Here is a 22,161-nt window from a genome sequence, read left to right as displayed (position 1 = left end):
CTCCATAATATTGCCCTCCTCTGCCCCTGCCTCAGCTCATCTGGTACTGAAACCCTCATCCATGCCTTTGTTACCTCTAAACTTGACTACTCCAACGCACTCCTGGCTGGCCTCCCACATTCTACCCTATGTAAACTTGAGATCATCCAAATCTCAGCAGCCCGTGTCCTAATTCTCACCAAGTCCCGCTCACTCATCACCCCTGCGCTCGCTGACCTACATTGGCTCCCTGCTAAGCAACGCCTGGAGTTCAAAATTATCATCCTTGTTTACAAATCCCTCCATGGCCTTGCCCCTCCCTATCTCTGTAATCTCACAACCCCACGAGATGTCGGCATTCCTCAAATTCTGCCCTCTTAAGCATCCCTGATTATAACTGCTCAACTATCGTTAGTCGTGCCTTCAGCTGCCTGGGCCCTAAGGTCTTGAACTCCCTCCATAAGCCTCTCTGTCTCTCTTTACTCCTTTAAGACGCTCCTTAAAATCTACCTCTTTGACCAAGCTTTTGGTCATCTGTTGTAATTTCTTCTTATGTGGCTCAGTGTCAAATTTATTTGTTTTGTCTTATAACACTCCTGTGAAACGCATTGGAATGTTTTACTACATTAAATGTGCTATATAAATAAAAGTTGTTGTTGTTATCAGAGTACATGTCGATCCTGACATTGTATTTTTAGATGATGTCACCGAGGGACAGCATGTTAGATGAGCAATAGGAGGGGACCAAAGTTAGATCCTTAGGAAACTCCAGAAATAATGCTACGGGGATAGGAAGAGAAGTCATCGCCGGAGATGCTCTGGCATCATGAATGGAACCAGACGAGGGCAGTCCCACCCAACTAGACAACAGAGGAGAGGCGTGGGAGGAGGATGGTGTTGTCAGTCATGTCAAAGGCTGTAGACAAATCAAGAAGGATGAGGGATAGTTTACTATGGTCATAGGTACATATGATGTCATTTGTGACTTTGATAAAAAGCCATTTCAGTACTGTGCAAGGATGGAAACTTGATTGGAGGCCGTCAAACATGAAATTGCGGGAAAGATGGGCATGGATTTATACTTCCTGGTTTAGTCTCTGTCTCACTGATGATTCTTCAATCTGATTGGTTGAAGAGCCTCGCTGTTACTTGACCTGCTCACAGATGCCACAGATCCCCTGTAAAGGGTGTTGCGCTGGATCAGATGCCCGATGACAGAAAATCTACGCTCAAAAGTCTGCAAAAACTCTGTGGACAGCTGTCAGCATGATGACTGGTGAGCGTTATTCCTTTGCTGCTGATCGCAAAATCCGGGCCAATATTTTGTTCTCTAAAGGAGAAAAAAGGCATAAACATTTTGTTTGTGTGATGTTATGGATAAGTGATGGTGTTGCTGCATTTCACTGCTTTCACATGGAAACAAAAAAATGTTTGCTACTTTAAATGAACACTGTGCACTTATAAACAATCTGCTATTAAGTTCATAACAACAACTTGGACTTGCAATATAATAAAGTATCCAAAATACTACACGAAGCACAAAATAAACATTGGGAGGAGAAAGATAAGTGGTGATGAATGATCCAAAGGATAGGTTTTGAACGAGAGTGTTTAGGGAGAGCTCTACTGAGTGTCTCACGAAGTCTGACTTTTTTTGATTCTACCCACAGGTCCAGGCTCACGTTGTAACTGCTCTCCTGAGTAAAGTCGGACCTGTGGGTAAATCAAAAAAAGCTAGCCACCACAGTAGCAGAATCAACAATGGCCTCAAGAGGGTGACAAAACCAAAGTGGGTGACAAAATTCGATGTCATCAGAATCCAGGTAGTTGATTGGTGGCATATCGGAGCGTGGTGGAGCCCAGTGGAGGGGTCGGGACCCAGGAGTTGGAGCAGGAGAAGCAGAGGTCGGAAGCAGCGTGGAGGGGAGGTCGGAAGTGGTGAGGAGTGGAGGTCGGCATGGGGAAGAGCGGAGGTCGGATGCGGCGAAGAGCGGAGTTTGGAAGTGATGAGGAATGGAGGTCAGAAGCGGCAAGGAGCGGAGGTTGGGACTGGTGAGGTCCGGAGGTCGGGACGGGCGAGGTCCAGAGGTCGGGACAGGCGAAGTCCAGAGGTCTGAAGCGGAGAGAGGACGGACGAGGCATGGAGGAGCGGAGAGGTTCGGAGCCAAGAGGTGGAGCAGCGTGGACCAACAGCGGGGTCAAGAGCAAGGGAAAGCCCTGCATGAGCCAATCATGAGGTTGTGAGGCTCACATTGTGTACTATGAATTCCATGTAGAGAGAGGTCCTGTGGGAAGGAGGAAGGAGGACAGTAGGAGTAGGTTTGAGTTTGTGTGTATGTATTGGCACATGCGGCAGAGCCTGACCTCCAGTCATCTTGGATCCCCTTGCCACTGGATCAAGACCTTGCTCTGTCAAGCCAGTGTGATGGCTGGTGTGCAACGGCCACCCCACGTTAAAAGAATTCACGCACAGGCATTTTCCACCGTTTAAAATGAGTTCATCAGTCACCTGAGTACTCATTTTTAGTGTGGAAGCAAGTAATCTCGACCCTGAGAGATTGCCTATGATGATGATGATTAGGGAGAGCACTTCAGAGTGTGGGGCCAAGATGGATGAAGACTTAGTGGGCAAGGCGGAATGGGAAGAGAGATGGGGTGACTTGCAAGGGAAGCTAGTGCTGACAGAGCAGATAGCACATACAGGATCATAGTGTTGAATGAGATTGCAGACATATGAAGGGGCAAGGCCCTGGACAGATTATTAGGACAACAATTTTGAAATTGATGTGTTGGGGGATAGGGAGTCAATAAAAGTTAGCAAGGATGGGGCTGATAGGAGAGTGGGATTTAGTGCGGGATAAAATGTTTGTTGCAATTTGTGAAGATTAGTACCTGGAAGTCTAGCAGGAGAGCTTTGGAGTAATCAAGTCTGGAGGTAATAAAGGCATGGATCAGGTTTTTGGCAGTGTGGGGTAAGATAGGGCTGGAGGAAGGCAATGTTACTGTGGTGAAACGTTTTAAACAAATATGATGATATATGTATTCCGGATCATTTAGAGTGATTAAGAAAGAAATTTGAGAGACATTGACAATCATTATGAGGAAATCAATGGTCACTGCAGAGATGCCAGCAGATTAGAAACAGACTTATTTTGCCCATATTCAAAAAGAGTGGCAAAGTAGATATAGGCAGCAATAAATCTGTACGCCTTACTTCAATACTGTGTAAAATAATGGAATTGATTATCAAATGTAAACGTGAAGATTATCTGTAGAACAACAACCTAATAAACTTTAAAGCAACATGACTTTAAAAGTGGAAGATCCTGATTGACTCCCTGATTTCTTTTAGGAAGTAACAACCCAAGTGGCCTATGATGTTGAGATCAATAAGGCCCCCCCATGAGGTGCGGGAGAAGATCGGGGAAGAGCTAAAATTTCAAATCACAAAACACGACCCCAACCCGCCATGTACCCTTCTGCCACCACCTTTATGGAGGCTAGTTGCGTGTCGTGCCCGTGTCCCAACTTGGAGAGGCAGGACACTTCATCATGATATTTAAACTAATCTCTCACAGTGCAGTTGGGAGCCTGATTTAAATTTAACGGTTGCCAGCTGGGTGTCCCAGGATTCAGGAAACCCGGCAGCTAAATGAAGACAAGAGCAGCTGGCTGCAGAAGATAAGTGCGTTTTTGAGCACTGCTTGTGGGCCAGGAGGAGCAGGAGTGCTCCCCCCGGCCCTCAAGTAAACTTGGCGATCATGGCTTCTCCTCGCTGCTGTGATTGGCTGACCCTCCCTCTCCAACCTGCAATCCCGAGCCTCCCTCCCCGGGGTCTGCTGACTAACCTCAACCCACTATCCCAAGCCTTCTACCCAACGATATGCCAACCTCCTTCAACTCGCGATCCTGAGCTTCCATCCCTCCCAATTGCTCGGCTCCAACCCCCCACCAAGCCCTGATCTTTCCCTCCCTCCCGAAAACCGGGCTCTGACCACCCTTACCCTACCAAGCCCCAATCTATTCTGATTGCCAACGGCCATTGAATAAATAGACTCCCAAAAAGTATTTGAGAAAGTTCCATGTGAAAGGCCACTGTGAAAACTTAGCAATAGATAAGAAATTGGCTGAAGCTAGAAAAGAACATTGGTTTAGACATTGGTCTAGACATTGGTTAGAGGAGTCCAATTGAGGTGGGGGTGTACTAAGTGGAATGCCCCAGTGCTCAGTTTTGGGGGGCTATTGTATCTAATTTACGTAATTGACCTGCGCTCATAAACTCAATGCATATTAGTCAGTAGATGTATATTAGATAGTAAATGGTGCAAAAGTTTAATTTGGAATATTACTTTAAATTAAATTGTGTGAGTAGGGCAAGGGACAATGGTTTAAATATAAATTTTCAATAAAGACTTAGACAAATAGAGTCCTGGGACCATATCACCAATCCATGTTCTTTCCCAGCTGGCATGAGGGCTAAATAAGGTGGTGTAGCACCCGTTCTTTTGGTGCTATGCTGCAATCTAATGCTGCAAACTGGGCTCTGAGATGCGCGCGCGCACTTCTGACAGGGGTTTGAGTGCGCGCATCTGATGGCCATTGGAAACATGCAGAGCAGGCAGATTATGATGCCAATCAATGTGCAATCAGTGTCAGCTATGGCTCAGTGGGCAGCACATTCACCTCTGAGTCAGACGATTGTGGGTTCTGTTATATATCTGTAAATGTGTATATACCTTATGTAGCCACCAGAGGGCTCATCCCTTGGGTACTGAAGGAGGCCCCACAGGCTGGAGAGGCACTCTGGAGACCTGCAATAAAAGACTAAGATCACACTTTATTTTGAGTTCACAGTATCTAGTCAGACTCCTTATTCATACATAACAACTGACGACGAGATACAGATGACAAACCCAATGATGCAGAGAACAGTGAGCATCGTGGAGAAATTTTCGTAGGGAGATTATTGGGAAACCTTCGTGGAGCGACTCGACCAATACTTCGTGGCCAACGAGCTGGAAGGAGAAACGAACGCTGCCAAACGAAGGCCGATTCTCCTCACTGTCTGCGGGGCACCAACGTATGGCCTCATGAAAAATCTGCTTGCTCCAGCGAAACCCACAGAGAAATCGTATGATGATTTGTGCACACTGATCCGGGAGCATCTGAACCTGAAGGAAAGCGTTCTGATGGCGAGGTACCGGTTCTACATCTTCAAAAGGTCTAAAGGCCAGGAAGTGGTGAGTTATATCGCTGAGCTAAGATGCCTTGCAGCACATTGCGAATTTGAAGGACATTTGGAGCACATGCTCAGAGTTTTTTTGTACTTGCATTGGCCATGAAGTGATACTTCGCAAACTTTTGACTGCAGAGACCCCAACCTTGAGTAAAGCCATAGCGATAGCCCCGGCGTTCATTGCCACCAGTGACAATACAAAGCAAATCTCTCAGCACACGAGTGCTGCCACAAGTACTGTGAACAAAGTGATATTGTTTTCAAATCGCAATGTACAGGGCAGGCCCCACGTGCCTGCAGCTGCAAGTCCGCAGATGTCTCAGTGTCCACCATCAAGGGTGATGAATGCAAGGCCATTAACACCTTGTTGACGCTGAGAGGGTGATCCTCGTTTCCATTCATGCCGCTTCAAAGGCTACGTTTGCAAGGGCTGTGGAACAATGGGACATCTCCAACATATGTGCAGGCGAGCTGCAAAGCCTGTTAATCCTGCAAATCACCATGTTGCAGAGGAGGACGGATCCATGGTGGATCACGACGAACTACAGCCTCAGACCGAGGAGACACATTTTCACAAAGTGTCCCCCGATAATGCTGAAGGCTGAATTAAATTGACTCCTGGTGTCCATGGAGCTGGACATGGGCGTGAGCCAGTCCATTATGAGCAAAAAGACTTTCGATAAATTGTGGTGCAGCAAGGCCTCAAGGCCAGTCTTGACTCCCATTTGCACGAAACTGAGAACTTACACAAAGGAACTGATTCCCGTACTCAGCAGTGCTACTGTAAAGGTCTCCTACAGTGGAACAGTGCACAAGCTACCACTCTGGGTTGTACCCGGTGATGGTCCCATGCTGCTCAGCAGGAGCTGGCTGGGCAAGATACGCTGGAACTGGGACGACGTCCGAGTGCTCTCGTCTGCTGACGACAATTCATGTGCCCAGGTCTTAAACAAATTCCCTTCGCTGTTCGAACCAGGCATTGGGAAGTTCCAAGGAGCAAAAGTACAGAGCCACCTAATTCCAGGGGCGCGACCCATCCATCACAAGGCGAGAGCAGTACCGTACATGATAAGAGAAAGGGTAGAGATCGAGCTAGATCGGCTGCAATGAGAGGGCATCATTTCGCCGATCGAATTCAACGAGTGGGCCAGTCCGATTTTTCCAGTCCTCAAGGGAGACGGCACCGTCAGTAACTATCAATTGTTTCTCCCTGCAGGATCAATACCCACTACCAAAGGCTGACGACCTTTTTGCTATGCTGGCGGGAGGAAAGACGTTCACGAAGCTGAACTTGACCTTGGGCTACATGACGCAGGACCTGCATCAACACCCACATAGGTCTTTTCGTCTACAACAGATGCCCATTTGGAATTCGATCAGCCGTAGCGATATTCCAGAGAAACATGGAAAGCTCACTGAAGTCGGTACCGCACACGGTGGTCTTCCAGGACGACATCTTGGTTACAGGTCGGGACACAGTAGAGCATCTGCAGAACCTGGAGGAGGTTCTTAGTCGACTGAACCACGTGAGGCTCAGTTTTAAACGCTCGAAGTGCGTTTTCCTGGCACCTGAAGTGGAGTTCCTGGGGAGAAAAATCGCAGCGGACGGTATCAGGCCGATTCGAAGACGGAGGCAAATCGAGAACGCACCGAGGCCACAGAACATGACGGAGCTGCGGTCGTTTGTAGGACTCCTGAACTACTTTGGTAACTTCTTACCGGGTCTCAGCACACTGTTAGAAACAGTGCATGCCTTACTGCGTAAAGGAGTCGAATGGGTATGGAGCAAAAGCCAAGAAAATGCTTTTGTAAAGATTAGAAAACTGTTATGCTCTAACAACTTGCTTGTGTTGTATGATCCATGTAAGCGTTTGGTATTAGCATGTGATGCATCGTCGTACGGCGTCGGGTGTGTTTTGCAACAAGCTAATGAATCTGGGATATTTCAATCGGTTGCTTATGCATCCAGAAGTCTGTCTAAGGCTGAGAGAGCCTACAGCATGATCGAAAAAGAAGTGATGGCATGTGTTTATGGGGTAAAGAAAATGCATCAATATCTGTTTGGGCTCAAATTTGAATTGTAAACTGACCATAAGCCACTGATATCCCTTTTTTCCGAAAGTAAGGGGATAAATACGAATGCATCGGCCCGCATCCAGAGATGGGCGCTCACCTTGTCCGCATACAACCACACCCTCCGCCACAGGCCAGGCACAGAAAACTGAGCCGATGCTCTCAGTAGGCTACCATTGCCCACCACGGGGTGGAAATGGCACAGCCCACAGATGTAGTCATGGTTATGGAAGCATTTGAGAGTGAGCAATCACCCGTCACAGTCCGACAGATTAGAAGCCGGGACCCCTTACTGTCCCCAGTAAAAAACTGTGTGCTTCATAGGAGCTGGTCCAGTGTCCCAGTGGAAATGCAGGAAGAGATAAAGCTGTACCAGCGGCGCAAAGATGAAATGTCTATACAGGCAGACTGCCTTCTGTGAGGTAATCGGGTAGTGGTCCCCAAGAAGAGCAGGGATACTTTCATCAGTGATCTCCACAGTACTCACCCAGGCATTGTAATGATAAAAGCGATAGCCAGATCCCACGTGTGATGGCCCGGTATCGATGCGGACTTAGAGCCCTGGGTGCACAAATGTACCATATGCTCGCAGTTAAGCAATGCACCCAGGGAGGCGCCACTAAGTTTATGGTCTTGGCACTTCAAACTGTGGTCCAGGGTCCACGTCGACTATGCAGGACGGTTTTTGGGTAAAATATTCCTAGTGGTTGTAGATGCGTACTCCAAATGGATTGAATGTGAGATAATGTCAGCAAGCACATCCGCTGCCACCACTGAACGCCTGCGGGCGATGTTTGCCACGCAAGGCCTGCCTGATGTCTTTGTGAGCGACAACGGGCCATGTTTCACCAGTGCCAAGTTCAAAGAGTTCATGACCCGTAATGGGATCAACATGTTCAAACCAGCATCCAATAGTCAGGCAGAGAGAGCAGTGCAAACCATCAAGCAGAGCTTGAAGAGGGTAACTGAAGGCTCACTGCAGACTTGCCTATCCTGAGTCCTGCTTAGCTACAGCACGACACCCCGCTCGCTCACTGGGATTCCACCCGCTGAACTGCTCATGAAAAGGACACTTAAGACAAGGCTCTTGTTAGTCCACCCTGATCTACATGAACAGGGAGAAAGTAGGTGGCTTCAACAAAGTACATAGCATGATAGCGCAAATGTGTCACGTGAAATTGAAATCAATGATCCTGTATTTGTGTTGAACTATGGACAAGGTCCCAAGTGGCTTCCCGGCACTGTTGTGGCCAAAAAGGGGAGTAGGGTGTTTCGGGTCAAACTTTCAAATGGACTTACCCACCGGGAACACTTGGACCAAACCAAACTCAGATTTACGAACTATCCAGAGCAACCCACATTGGACCCTACTTTCTATGACCCCCCAACATACACACCAGTGGCAACCGACACCGCGGTTGACCACGAAGCAAAACCCATCACCCGCAGCAGTCCAGCAGGATTCACCACACCAGGCAGCCCAGCAAGGCCAGCTGCACAGCAGCCCAGCGAGGGCCTAACAAACGATTCACCAAAACCAACATTTTCACCGAGACGATCAACCAGGGAAAGAAAGGCCACAGATCGACTCACCTTGTAAATAGTTACTCTATTGACTTTTGGGGCGGGGTGGCGGGGGGGAGTGTTGTTATATATGTGTAAACTTGTACATATCTTGTGTAGCCACTAGAGGGCTCATCCCCTGGAGTCCCAAGGGATCCCACAATCCCTTGGGAGCACTGGTACTTAAGGAGATCTCACAGGCTGGAGAGGCACTCTGGAGACCTGCAATAAAAGACTAAGGTCACACTTTACTTTGAGCTCACAGTATCTAGTCAGACTCCTTATTCATACATAACAGGGTCATCTCCCATTCCAGGGAATTGAGCACATAAATCTAGGCTGACACTTCAGTGCAGTGCTGAGGGAGTGTTGCATTGTCGGAGGTACCGTCTTTTGGATGAGACGTTAAACTGAGGCCCCGTCTTCTCTCTCAGGTGGACGTAAAAGATTCCATGGCACTATTTTGAAGACGAGCAGGGGAGTTATCCATGGTGTCCTGGCCAATATTTATCCCTCAATCAACATAACAAAAAAAGATTATTTGGTCATTATCATATTGCTGTTTGTGGGAGCTTGCTGTGTGCACATTGGTCTGCTGCGTTTCCCACATTGCAACAGTGACTACATTCCAAAAGTACTTCATTGGCGGTAAAGCGCTTTGAGACGTCCGGTGGTCGTGAAAGGCGCTATATAAAAGTAAGTTTTTCTTTCTTTCTTCAATGCTGAGTTGACACCAGCACTGTAATTTTCAAACTCCACTTTCCAGCCGACTCCCTGTCTCAATCTCAGCTGAATACAAAGCTGACACAGCGCTAAGGAAAAGGATCATGAACTACTTACAGGTTAGTTGCTGGATTATTTCTTCTGGTTGCTGGTGCATTTGTACGCATTTTTGGAACTTTGACTACTAAAGTTTGACTACTCTACAGAGAGTCATCTGGCTGGTGTTGAAGTACATTTCTGTTCATTTAAAAGTTTGTGTTGAAACAAGTTGCTTCCAGACATGGGTGGCCTGGTAGGCCTTCCTCTGGGAATTGAGCATGATTGGGAGAATGAAGAGAGGCCACGTAGAGCAGGACCATAGCTGTCAGCAGGAGACCATATCTGCTGAGGAGCTCGAGGGAGCAATTCTCTTACCTCAACGACAACCAATGCATGAGACGTTTTTGCTTCACGAAAGAGCTTGTGACTGAAATTTGCCAACTGCTGCAGCTACAACTGCAACCTCAAAGCAGGGCAAGGACAAAATTGCCTGTGGCTGTCAAGGTGACCTTGGGTCTTAGGTTTTGTGTCTGGGGCCTTCCAGGTTGCTGCTGGAGATATAAGCAACATTTCGCATTTTGCAGTGCACTTCTGTATAACGGACAGCACTGAGGCTTTCTATATACAGAGAGACAGTTTACTCTCAGTCCCTCTTGCCAGAGACAAGCAGGCAGTACAAGCATTTGGGTTTGCACAGATTGCAGGCTTCCCCATGGTGCAGGGTGCCACTGACTGCAAGCACATTGCCTTGTGTATGCCTCATGTGAACTCTGCCATTTTCATGAACTGAAAGGGATTCCACTCCCTCAACGTGTAGTTGTTGTGTTACCACAGGCAGTACATCTTGCAGGTGAATGCCTGTTATCCTGGTTGCAGTCAAGTCCTCTGTGCCACCTGTATTTGACTCACCACGGCAAGTCAAAGGCTGGAAATTGGGTGAAAAGTGTTATCCACTCATGAAATGGCTCTTGACTCCGATAAGGAACCCATGCACACGTGCACAGCAGGCCTTCAATGAGAGCCATGCTGCCACAAGTAATATTATAGAGCACACAATCGGCGACCTCAAGCAACGCTTCCACTGCCTGGATTACTCTGGCGGAACCCTGCAGTACTCAGCTGAGTGGGTATCAAGCTTTGTGGTAAAATGCTGCACACTGCACAACCTTGGCATTATGACGGAACAGCCCTTGCCAGCACCTATCAGGTGAGAAACTGAGGAGCAGGAACACAAGAAATTGTAGGGAGTGCAACAGAGCCTACAATGCAGACAGCCTCTTTCTTCCCGGGCTCTACGTGATCAAATAATACCAGTAACATCAACCGCACCTCCCCATTCACCAACATTTCCACGCTGCACTAACCAACATATCATCCTCTTTCCGACAACACAAAAATAAAACCCACCAGAATATGCACATTCCAATCCAAATTTATAAATTCACTTATTACATAATACATACAAAGATAAACTAATCACCCTTGTGCATTCCCTTAGTGCCTCTCCTAGTGCTCCTACAAGGTCATCATCATAGGCAGTCCCTCGAAACGAGGATGACTTGCTTCCACGTCAAAAAAGGGATGAGTTCACAGGTGTTTCAATGAAGGACCTAATATTCCAGGTCCCGAACTACATCCTGAAGGGTGGAAGATGCCTGTGCGTGGAATTTTTTAACGTGTGGTGCCCGTTGTACACCAGCCCATTGTACACAAGGTGCTTCCCTAGTGGCTGCAGCATGGCTGGTGGAAGGCTGCTGACCTTCAACTGAAAAGACTGAAAGGCCTTCGAAGGTGACCTCAAGCACCTCTGGGCCTAGCAGGCCTGGCTTGAGACTGCACCTTCTCCAATTGAGCTGCAGCAATCTGGGCTGACTGGCGGAGTGGCAGGGGTGGGAGCAGGATTGTTGTCATCCTTAGACAGGACAGCAGGTTCGCGCTCCATGGAACCACCTCCACTCCCCAGGGAAGTGCCTCAGCAATCCTACTGACCTGTTGGAGAACAGATTGATGGACTGTTGTGATGCCCTGTAAGCCCCTTTGAACAGTGGTATCCAGAGCAATGATGGCAGCAGTCTGGCTTGCTAGGCTGCAGTCTTAGCTTCCACTACTGCACTGAGACCTTTGATGGAAGCTGTATGTGCTGCAATGGATGCTGATGGTGTTGAAATGGAAGCTGTGGCATTGACCATCAGACGCTGCATAATGGTGGGTCCCACAGGTGTCCTGACAGAGGTGAACACCCATTCCATGTTGGAAAGGATGGGCTCTAAGCTTTGTACAAAGCCTTGTACCAAGTTGGAGATGTTTTCCTCCATGCTCCTTGACATTGTGTGCAGGCTTTCTGGCAGGCGTTCCCGTGCACCAAGCAGTTGGTTGTGTCCATCCATCAGCCTTCTTCTGTAGCATGGCCTATCAAACTCCTCATCTGACTCCTCTGCAGCAGACAAGTGTGAGACCTCATGCTCCAGTGAACTGGCACCTGCGCTATCCTTTCCCTGGCTCCTGCGCACTTGTGTCCGCCGTCTCACCACACATTGATCCCCCTTCTATCCTAGCCTCTAAAATATGCGCAATGTCACTATCTGAGCTGTTGGCTGCGCGTGTAAGATCGAGTGACTGTGTCTCTTCATCTTCACTGTATTCTTCCTCTTCCTCCTCTGACTTGGAAGACTCCAGTTCTTAATTATCTGAAAATAAAAAAGGGACAAGGATAGGGTTGTGATGAGGGGAGAGGAGAAAGGAAGAAGTGTGTGCTTACACCATCTGCAGCTGGTGAGGCAGAAGAGCTTGTGGGATGGGGGAGTAGTGGGATGAGAGATTAGGTATGAGGATACCCCTGTCACCAATTACTCTAGCCCTGCCAGTGGGCATGGCTTCAGCAATGCCCCTTCCCATGATGGCCAGCATTGTTTCCTCCATGGGGGGTTAAAATATGCAGGCGCGCTTGTCCTCCTCCCTTTCTTTCCTGTTGCCTCTTGTTGTGCACCACCTTCTCCTGCAAGAAAGAGGAAAGTGTGTCAGTGAGTGTCCTGCAATATGTTTGGGTGATGTGACTGTCATGGTTGAATAGCTGCCAGTGTGAGCGAGCTGTGAGTTGTGGGTATGAGGCTTGCAACAGTGCTAAGTGGGTAAGGGTGAGGTAAAACTTAGGAATTGACGGGTTGAGTACTGATTTATAGAGATTGTTGATAGATGGATGATGGAGTGTAGTAAAATGAGTACTGGATGAGGCCAGTGGTGTAGTTGATAAGATGTGCCATTTGAAGATGAACACACTCACCTTGATAATTCCTGTCAGATCGTTAAACTTCTTCTTGCACCACATCCATGTTCTTGGAGCAGCACTCCAGGCATTGATCTCTGCCATTAATTCGTCTCACTGCCTCCTGAGCATATGTCTGGAGGGTCTCCTGCCCTTGTGGATACAGACATCTCTCCTTCTTTCCACCTTTTCCAGCAAAGCCTCCAGTGCAGTGTCAGAAAACCTTGGGCTCGCTCTCTTGCATGTTCAGCCATTCCTCAAAATAGCACACCAAAAAAACTCCCACCACTTCTTGCAATCACAATGCACCTGCATATCTGGCCTGCAACTGGCTTAGCCATCCATTGCTAGATGTGGCAGACTACCTTTAAGTAGCGCTAGCCACTTGCGATATCAGGCTCCCTGCTGATGCATGCAGTCAGTGAACAGTGCAGGGAAGGTTCCAATGCATGCAGCAATCATGTAAAACAGCAGGTAGCACCAACCTAACATATTACCTACAACACAGGTGCAGGTTAATTGTATACCGTGATCCCTTACCTTTGATGCCCTTGTTCTCAACAAAGACATTACTACTTCCTATACAAGTAGTTCACCCTGGTGTGGCCCCATCTTCTCTCTCTCAAGTTCAGGGGATGTAACCTTGAGTACATCGGGCCTGCAACTGGCTTAGCCATCCATTGCTAGATCTGGCTGGACTACATCAAAGGTTTCCTGGGCCTCACTCTTTTCTGCCTAAACCATCCATGATTCTCGGCATTTTAGAGTCTACTGTAATTCTGCCTTACAAGCCCAAAATAATTTACCCTAGAAGGGGTACAGATATTTCAAATTTGAAAAGGAAGCAGTTGTATGGATTTAAATGCAACTTTAAAATAAATAGGTACTGCCTTTGTTCAAATAATGATCAGAGGAACATCATACGAACAAAGTAAGTGTTCGCTCAGTATTATTCTTAACTGTAGTTTATAGCTTATATGGCTGTTTTGACCCTGTCAAAGGGGTTTCTTTTCTGGTATACAATGCAATCATTAGAAGAAATCTGTAGTGCACATAAACAACAAAGAGGAGATGATTTTTTCCGCTCTTACGAGCTCTTGACTGCCTACCTCCAGTCTGGGGTTAGCAATCTATTGTACTTTTATTGATTATCAGTATCACCAATCATATTCCCCCCTTTATCTTGATTGCTCTCATAAAGAGGGTGTAGGTCTGTTCCATAGTAACTGTTATGTATGTAAACATTGTGACTGTGTAAGACTTGCCACCAGAGGGCGCAACTGTTGGAGGCCCAAGGGTCACCTGCACACCTCATGCAAGGGAGTATAAAAGGTTGTCTACCATGCTGCTTAGGCACTCTGGAGTTGTATTAAAGAGACTAAAGTCACATCAGTTTTAGCTCACAGTACTCAGTCTTGTGGAGTTCTTCCATACTTAACAGTAACAAAGGGACCTCCACATCAAACACAAAAACAAATTCACAACAGTTTTCTAAGTTACAAAACATAACTGTGCACCACAACTCTCCCACAAACAGGGCAACAGTCTGCATCACATATCATACAGCAGTACACTGAAGTAAAATTATAATATAGGAATTTCAATGTAATTTTAAAAATTAAGTAAAATTCATCACCCTTCCAACTGTACTTATTTTATTTCCAAATATTGGCAAATCCACAAATGCAGTGACAGGAATACTCAAATAAGCCCTATTAATAAATTCACAACAGGCAACATCCTCTTTATCTTGATGACTGCAGCTAGTCTTGAAAAAAAAATTCACATAATAGCCCACAAAATCTTAATGAAAATGAAATGTTGCATTTTAGCAGTTTATTATTATAATTAACTTATTTGGTGTCAAGCATTAAATAAACTCACCTGTACCAGTAGGCTATAAATTTGATTGTGCAGCACCTATTGTACAGATGTAAAACAGACCACAAAGGATCAAATATGGTGGGCGATTTGTACCTGCTCATTTCACACTGGATGTATGCCGCTCGACATATTGGATTGAGTTCCTCCGCAGGCATCCAGGGCACACGCCAGAAGTATCAAAAAGCCTCATTATAATATTTAAATAAGGGTCCTACACTTGTGAAATTGGTCTGTCCCAGGAACTGACTCGCCATGTGATAAACTCGCTCAGCAACTCGTGGCGCTAACAGGCAGGAAGGTTCCTTCGGCAGTGTTAAAAGGCTCATCCACTCCATACAGGGTTAGTTACTGTTTTGTCTCTTCCAGTGTGACCACTCACCACGGTCATAATTCCCCCCACTCCCTGCCTGTGATGGCCAACATGTTATCTTCCAGAGGGACAGGGTGTACAGGTGGACACGACATCCTCCAATCATGGCCTCCTGCCACATGTTGTGCGTGACCTTCTCCTGCAAGAAAGAAGGGATTGAGTTAGTGACAGCCGTGTGAGCTATTTTGAGAATGTGCCTGTCGTGGTCGAATAGTTCATATGTTGTGCGGAAGGTGTGAGGTGTGGGGAAGTGAAGGTTGCAATAGTGGTGAGAGTAGGAGGTGCAGTGTGGTGAGAGTAGGAGGAGAAGGAGGTGTAGTGAAGTGTGGTGTAGTGATTGTAGAAGAGTGAAGGGAAGCTGGTAAGGGGAATATTGTGAGAAGTGAGGCTGCAGGTCGAAGATAGCAGCTAAGATGTGAGGTAAGATTATTACCTTGATAATTGTGTTGAGGTCATGGAACTTTTCCTGCATTACAACCATATCCTAAGAGCTAAGCTCTTGAAGTGACCTCCCCAGCGATTGCTTCCCACAGGTGTCAGAGGTGTTGCCTGGAGGGCTTTCTCTAGAGACTGTCTGCAGCCACAATGCACCTCTGCTTTAAGAAGTACGGGTTGCTTTTAAGTGGCATCAGTGAAGCCCGATTTCCCTGAAGAGGTATGCTGTCAATGAATAAAGTGGGTAGCGCTGGCTGTATACAGGACTCATTATAATGAGCTTCCAGCACCAATTTAACGTGGTCCCTCTGACCATGTGAACAGGCCCGTGTAGTGTCTGCTCCGCACCTGCATGCATGTTTTCAGATGCGATCAAATTTCTAGGCTTATGATTCTCAGAAACCATCATTACATTGTAAAATTTTCTGCCTCAATTTGTGCACAACCAACCATTACACCTGATTGATTCCAAAAGCCTTCAGCCTCACCTTCAAACTGATCTAATTGGTTCTGGCAGTTTACAGTCTTGCTATTGAACCGATCTGATTGTTTGTAACGGTCTCCAGATCTGCCCTTATACTGATCTAATTGGATCCTTCAGATTTAGGTGCCAAATCATGTGATTGGTTGATACCGACAGCCTCTGATTGCAGTCAAACATGCAGATTATTCTTGTGAAACACTAGCAAATTGGCATGGACTTGAAATAATGTCAGCTTAAAAAGATGATGATTGGCATTTATGGCATAACTTGCTTAACCAGGAGCTGAAGCATGCATTAGGCTGTGGCAATTCTCCAATTTACACACTGATGCTCAGAATCATTTCTCTGAGAATTTCTGTGCTCCAGCAACCACCAGTATAAGCTCCATTATGCACCAGTCTCCTGCTGCACTCTGTTCTTATGCTGTCTATTAGAGGAAAAGAAACCAAGCTGAAACTCATTTTACTCAAAACGTTTTGGCACCCAAAGACTTTTGTCCATCTCCTGAATTTGGTGACTCATGCTCGGGTAAAGTACCAGCGCACTGGCAGCTCTCCAGTTGGTCCAGACAATAAGTATCGGCAGGCTATTTGACTGTGGTCATTATCAGAACAAAATCTGATCCTCTCCTCACTATTACATTTTCCATCGGAGGTTACTAAATAGTGATCAGGAGAGGGAGCCCTGACTACTGCTCTCCTCCCTAACCTAGGTGATAGTGAGACAAATTGTAAAAATGCCATATCTGAGAACAGCATAGACCAGTGGTTGAAGTGGTACGGTTAAGCACTACACTATGCAGTGCATTTACCCACCGAGGAATTGGGAATCGAGAGCCTTTCATCCTTTTAGTCCACACTTAATTCAAAGGCATGCCTCACAGGTAAGGAGACCATGTCACTGGCTCATTGTACCACTTGTCCTTCTTAGTAGAAACCCTTTATAATGAATTGTGACATTAAAATTGGAAGAGATAGATGTATGACTCCACTAAAGATGTATGACTAACTGCAATTCACGACTAATATTGCAAGTAGTTCCCCAATGGTCCAGTTAATTAAGGCAGTGAACATTGGAACATAGAAACAGGAGTAGGCCATTGAGCCCCTTGAGTCTGTTCCGCCATTCAATGAGATCATGGCTGATCTGCGACCTAACTCTACATATCCGCCTTTGACCCATAACCCTTAATACTTTTGGTTAACAGTTGATCTAGAATCAATTACCATTTGTGGAAGAGAGTTCCAAACTTCTACCACCCTTTGTGTGTAGAAGTGTTTCCTAATTTCACTCCTGAAAGGTTTGACTCTAATTTGTAGACTGTGCTCCCCAGTCCTAGAAACTCAACCAACGGAAATAATTTATCTCTATCTACCCTATCTCTTTCCCTTAATATTTTGAAAACTTCAATCAGATGACCCCTTAACTGTCTAAATTCTAGGGAATACAACCCTAATTTGTGTAATCTCTCCTCAATTTAATCCTTGGAATCCGGGTATCATTCTGGTAAACCTACACTGCACTCCCTCCAATATATCCTTCCCAATTTTTGGTGCCCAGAATTGCTCAGTACTCCAGGTGTGGTACAGCTGCAGTATAACTTCCACATCCTTGTATTCTAGCCCTCTAGATATAAAGGCCAGCATTCCACTAGCTTTTTTCATTATTTTCTGTACTTGTTCATGACATTTTAATAATCTATGTACCTAGACCACCATGTCTCTTTGGACTGCCACTGTTTTTAGCTTTTCACCATTTAGAAAGTACCTGTTCTATCCTTTTTAGGTCCAAAGTGGATGGCCTCACATTTGCCTACATTGAAATCCATTTGCCACAGTTTTGCCCATTCAATTAATCTATTGATATTCCTTTGTAATTTTATGTTTTCATCGACACTGCCTACAATGCCGCATATCTTTGTGTCATCGTCAAATTTGGATACATGGCTTTCTATGGCATCTAAGTCATTAATAAATACTGTGAATAGTTGAGGCCCCGACACAGATTCCTGCGGGACACCACTAGTCACATCCTGATCTATACAGGCCAAATTCAATACTTGGTATGTGCTGAGTTAACTGATTTCAGCTGGGGTGGTGCTTGGAGTGTAGCAATTTCCTCAGCACCCCTTGGTTATGGAGGGGAAAATCAGTCACAGTTTCTGCTCCTGATTCCCTCAATGGATGACGGATGAAAATTAACGGGATGGTGGCTAAAAAATGTTTCATTGTATCTGAACTGGAACGTTTCATGCTTGTTTATGAAAAAAAACATTTACAAGAAGAACAATTTGTATTAACACAGCGCCTTTAATGTAGAAAAATGTCCCAAGGCACCACAAAAATATATTCCAGTGAGAAGGAAAGACTTTAAGAGAAGGGAGAACCATCTGTGGCTAACTAAAGAAGTAAAGGATAGTATCAAATTGAAAACAATGGCATACAATGTTGCCACGATTAGTGGGAGGCCAGAGGATTGTGAAATTTTTAAAAACCAGCAAAGGACAACTAAAAAAGTAATAAAGAGTGAAAATGGATTATGAGAGTAAACTAGCAAGAAATATAAAACTGACAGTAAGAGCTTCTACAGGTATATAAAAAGGAAGCGAGTAGCTAAAGTAGACCTTGGTCCCTTAGAGGATGAGACTGGGGAATTAATAATGGGGAACAAGGAAATGGCAGAGACTTTGAACAAATATTTTGTATCGGCCTTCATGGTAGAAGACACTAAAAACATCCCAATCGATAATCAAGGGGCTATAGGAAGGGACGAACTTAAAACAACCACTATCACTATAGAAAAAGTACTCGGTAAAATAATGGGACTAAAGGTGGACAAGTCTTCTGGACCTGATGGCCTGCATCCTAAGGTCTTAAAAGAAGTGGCTACAGAGATAGTGGATGCATTAGTTGTAATCTACCAAAATTCCCTGGATTCTGGAGAGGTTCCAGCGGATTGGAAAACTATTAAAAAAGGAGGGAGACAGAAAGCAAGAAACTATAGCTCAGTTAGCCTAACACCTGTCGTGGGGAAAATGCTGCAGTTCATTATTAAGGAAGTAATAGCAGGACATTTGGGAAAGCATAATACAGTCAAGCAGAGTCAGAATGGTTTTATGAAAGGGAAATCATGTTTGCCAAATTTACTCGTGTTCTTTGAGAATGTAATGAGCAGGGTGGATAAGGGGGAACCAGTGGATTTGGTGTATTTGGATTTCCAGAAGGCATTCGATACGGTGCCACATAAAAAGTTACTACAAAAGATAAGAGTTCACAGGGTTGGGGGTAATATATTAGCATGGATAGAGGATTGACTTATTAACAGAAAACAGAGACTCGGGATAAATGAGTCATTTTCCGGTTGGCAAACGGTAACTAGTGGGATCACAGGGATTGGTGCGAGGGCCTCAACTATTTACAATCTATATTAATGACTTGGATGAAGGGACTGAGTGTAATGTAGCCAAGTTTGCTGATGATACAAAGATGGGTGGGAAAGCAAGTTGTGAGGAGGACACTTTGGGCCCAATTTTGGCCATGACCTGCATCAATTTTTTTGGAGTAAGTTGTTTTTTCTGGCGTAAGTTTAAAAAATGCCATTTTCCCCCAAAATTTGCTCCAGAGTAAGTCAGTTAGGTACAATTTTTTTTAGTTCAGTTTTTTTTTCAAAAGGGGGCGATCCCAGACACTGACGCCAGTTTTGGCCATTTATGCCACTTTGGTCAGCTAAAACTTACTCCAAATCGACTTAGGTCAGCGTATGTGGCCAACTCTGAAAAACATTGCGGGTAGTTAAGAATTTGGCGCAGGTTAGTACATTTAAAGCACCAACACTTACAAAGCACGAAACAAACGACAAAAAGTAATAAGCAATCAATCAATAACAAATAAAAAAATAGAAGTCCAACCTTTATGCCAGAATCAAGTTTTTTTAAAAGATTTCCCCCAGCCCATCAAACACTCTTTCTCCCCTTCCCCCCCACCATCAAATCACTCTTTCTCCCACTGCCCCCCGCCCCCATCAAAACACTCTATCCCCCCCGTAAAAACTCTCCTCCTCCCCCCGCCCAATCAAAACTCTCAAGCACGACCATCAATAAATAAAAAATAAAACTGAAGTCCTACCTTGGCTTGGGAAGTCAGCGGGCCGGCCGGCCGGTGCGGGAGGCCACTTGGCCGGGGATAGGGTGCGGCGAAGATCGGGGCGTCCCTTTGGCCGGGGATAGGGGCTGCGAGCATCGGGTCCTGCTCATAGCCCGCAGGACACGTTGGGAGGGTAGGAGCATGCGCGCAGACTTCACTGTGCATTCGTGCAGCTGCCGGCAATGCTTTCTGCGCTGACCTGCTGCTTCGCCCCCCCACTTCACCATGGACACCGCGCTGGGACACCGGAGAGTCGGCAGAGTGGCCAGGATGGGGCGCCGTTTCCAGCATGCAAAGCCGGCGCATTTAAGGTAAGTGCGCCAAAAAAAGGGGTTGGGGAAAATTGGGCCCAAAGAATCTGCGAAGGGATATAGACAGGTTAAGTGAGTGGGCAAACATTTGGCAGATGGAGTATAATGTGGGAAAGTGTGAGGTTATCCACTTTGACAGGAAAAATAAAAAAGCAAATTATTATTTAATTGGAGAGAGATTACAAAATGCTGTAGTACAGAGGGACCTGGGGGTTCTTGTGCCTGTAACATAAAAAGTGAGTATGCAGATACAGCAAGTAATCTGGAAGGCAAATAGAACGTTGGCCTTTATTGCAAGGGGGATGGAGCATAAAAGCAGGGAAGTCCTGCTGCAACTGTACAGGGTATTGGTGAGACCACACCGAGAGTACTGCGTACAGTTTTGGTCTCCTTATTTAAGGAGGACCATCATCATCATAGGCAGTCCCTCGGAATCGAGGAAGACTTGCTTCCACTCTAAAAATGAGTCCTTAGGTGGCTGAACAGTCCAATACGAGAACCATAGTCCCTGTCACAGGTGAGACAGATAGTCGTTGAGGGAAAGGGTGGGTGGGACAGGTTTGCCGCACGCTCTTTCCGCTGTCTGTGCCTGATTTCGACATGCTCTCGGCGATGAGAGTCGAGGTGCTCAGCGCCCTCCCGGATGCACTTCCTCCACTTAGGGCGGTCTTTGGCCAGGGACTCCCAAGTGTCAGTGGGGATGTTGCACTTTATCAGGGAGGCTTTGAGAGTGTCCTTGTAATGTTTCCTCTGCCCACCCTTGGCGCGTTTGCCGTGAAGGAATTCCGAGTAGAGCGCTTGCTTTGAGAGTCTCGTGTCTGGCACGCGAACAATGTGGCCTGCCCAGCGGAGCTGATCAAGTGTGGTCAGTGCTTCAATGCTGGGAATGTTGGTCTGGTCGAGGACGCTAACATTAGTGCATCTGTCCTCCCAGGGGATTTGTAGGATCTTGCGGAGACATCGTTGGTGGTATTTCTCCAGCGACTTGAGGTGTCTACTGTACATGGTCCATGTCTCTGAGCCATACAGGAGGGCGGGTATTACTACAGCCCTGTAGACCATGAGCTTGGTGGCAGATTTGAGGGCCTGGTCTTCAAACACTCTTTTCCTCAGGCGGCCGAAGGTTGCACTGGGCACTGGAGTCAGTGTTGAATCTCGTCGTCAATGTCTGCTCTTGTTGATAAAAGGCTCCCAAGGTATGGGAAATGGTCCACGTTGTCCAGGGCCGCGCTGTGGATCTTGATCACTGGGGGGCAGTGCTGTGTAGTGGGGACAGGTTGGTGGAGGACCTTTGTCTTACAGATGTTTAGCGTAAAGCCCATGCTTTTGTACGTCTCAGTAAATGCGTTGACTATGACTTGGAGTTCAGCCTCTGTATGTGTGCAGACGCAGGCACCGTCCGCGTACTGTAGCTCAACGACAGATGTTAAGAACATAAGAACACAAGAAATAGGAGCAGGAGTAAGCCATACTGCCCCTCGAGCCTGCTCCGCCATTTAATACGATCATGGCTGATCCGATCATGGACTCAGGTCCACTTCCCTGCCCACTCTCCATAACCATTTATTCCCTTATCGTTTAAGAAACTGTCTATCTCTGTCTTAAATTTATTCAATGTCCCAGCTTCCACAGCTCTCTGAGGCAGCGAGTTCCACAGATC

The sequence above is a fragment of the Pristiophorus japonicus genome, chromosome 2, assembly GCF_044704955.1.
Source record: "Pristiophorus japonicus isolate sPriJap1 chromosome 2, sPriJap1.hap1, whole genome shotgun sequence".
NCBI classification, from domain to species: Eukaryota; Metazoa; Chordata; class Chondrichthyes; family Pristiophoridae; genus Pristiophorus; species Pristiophorus japonicus.
The sequence above is the reverse complement of the archived record's forward strand: the minus strand, read 5'-3'. Positions refer to the sequence as shown.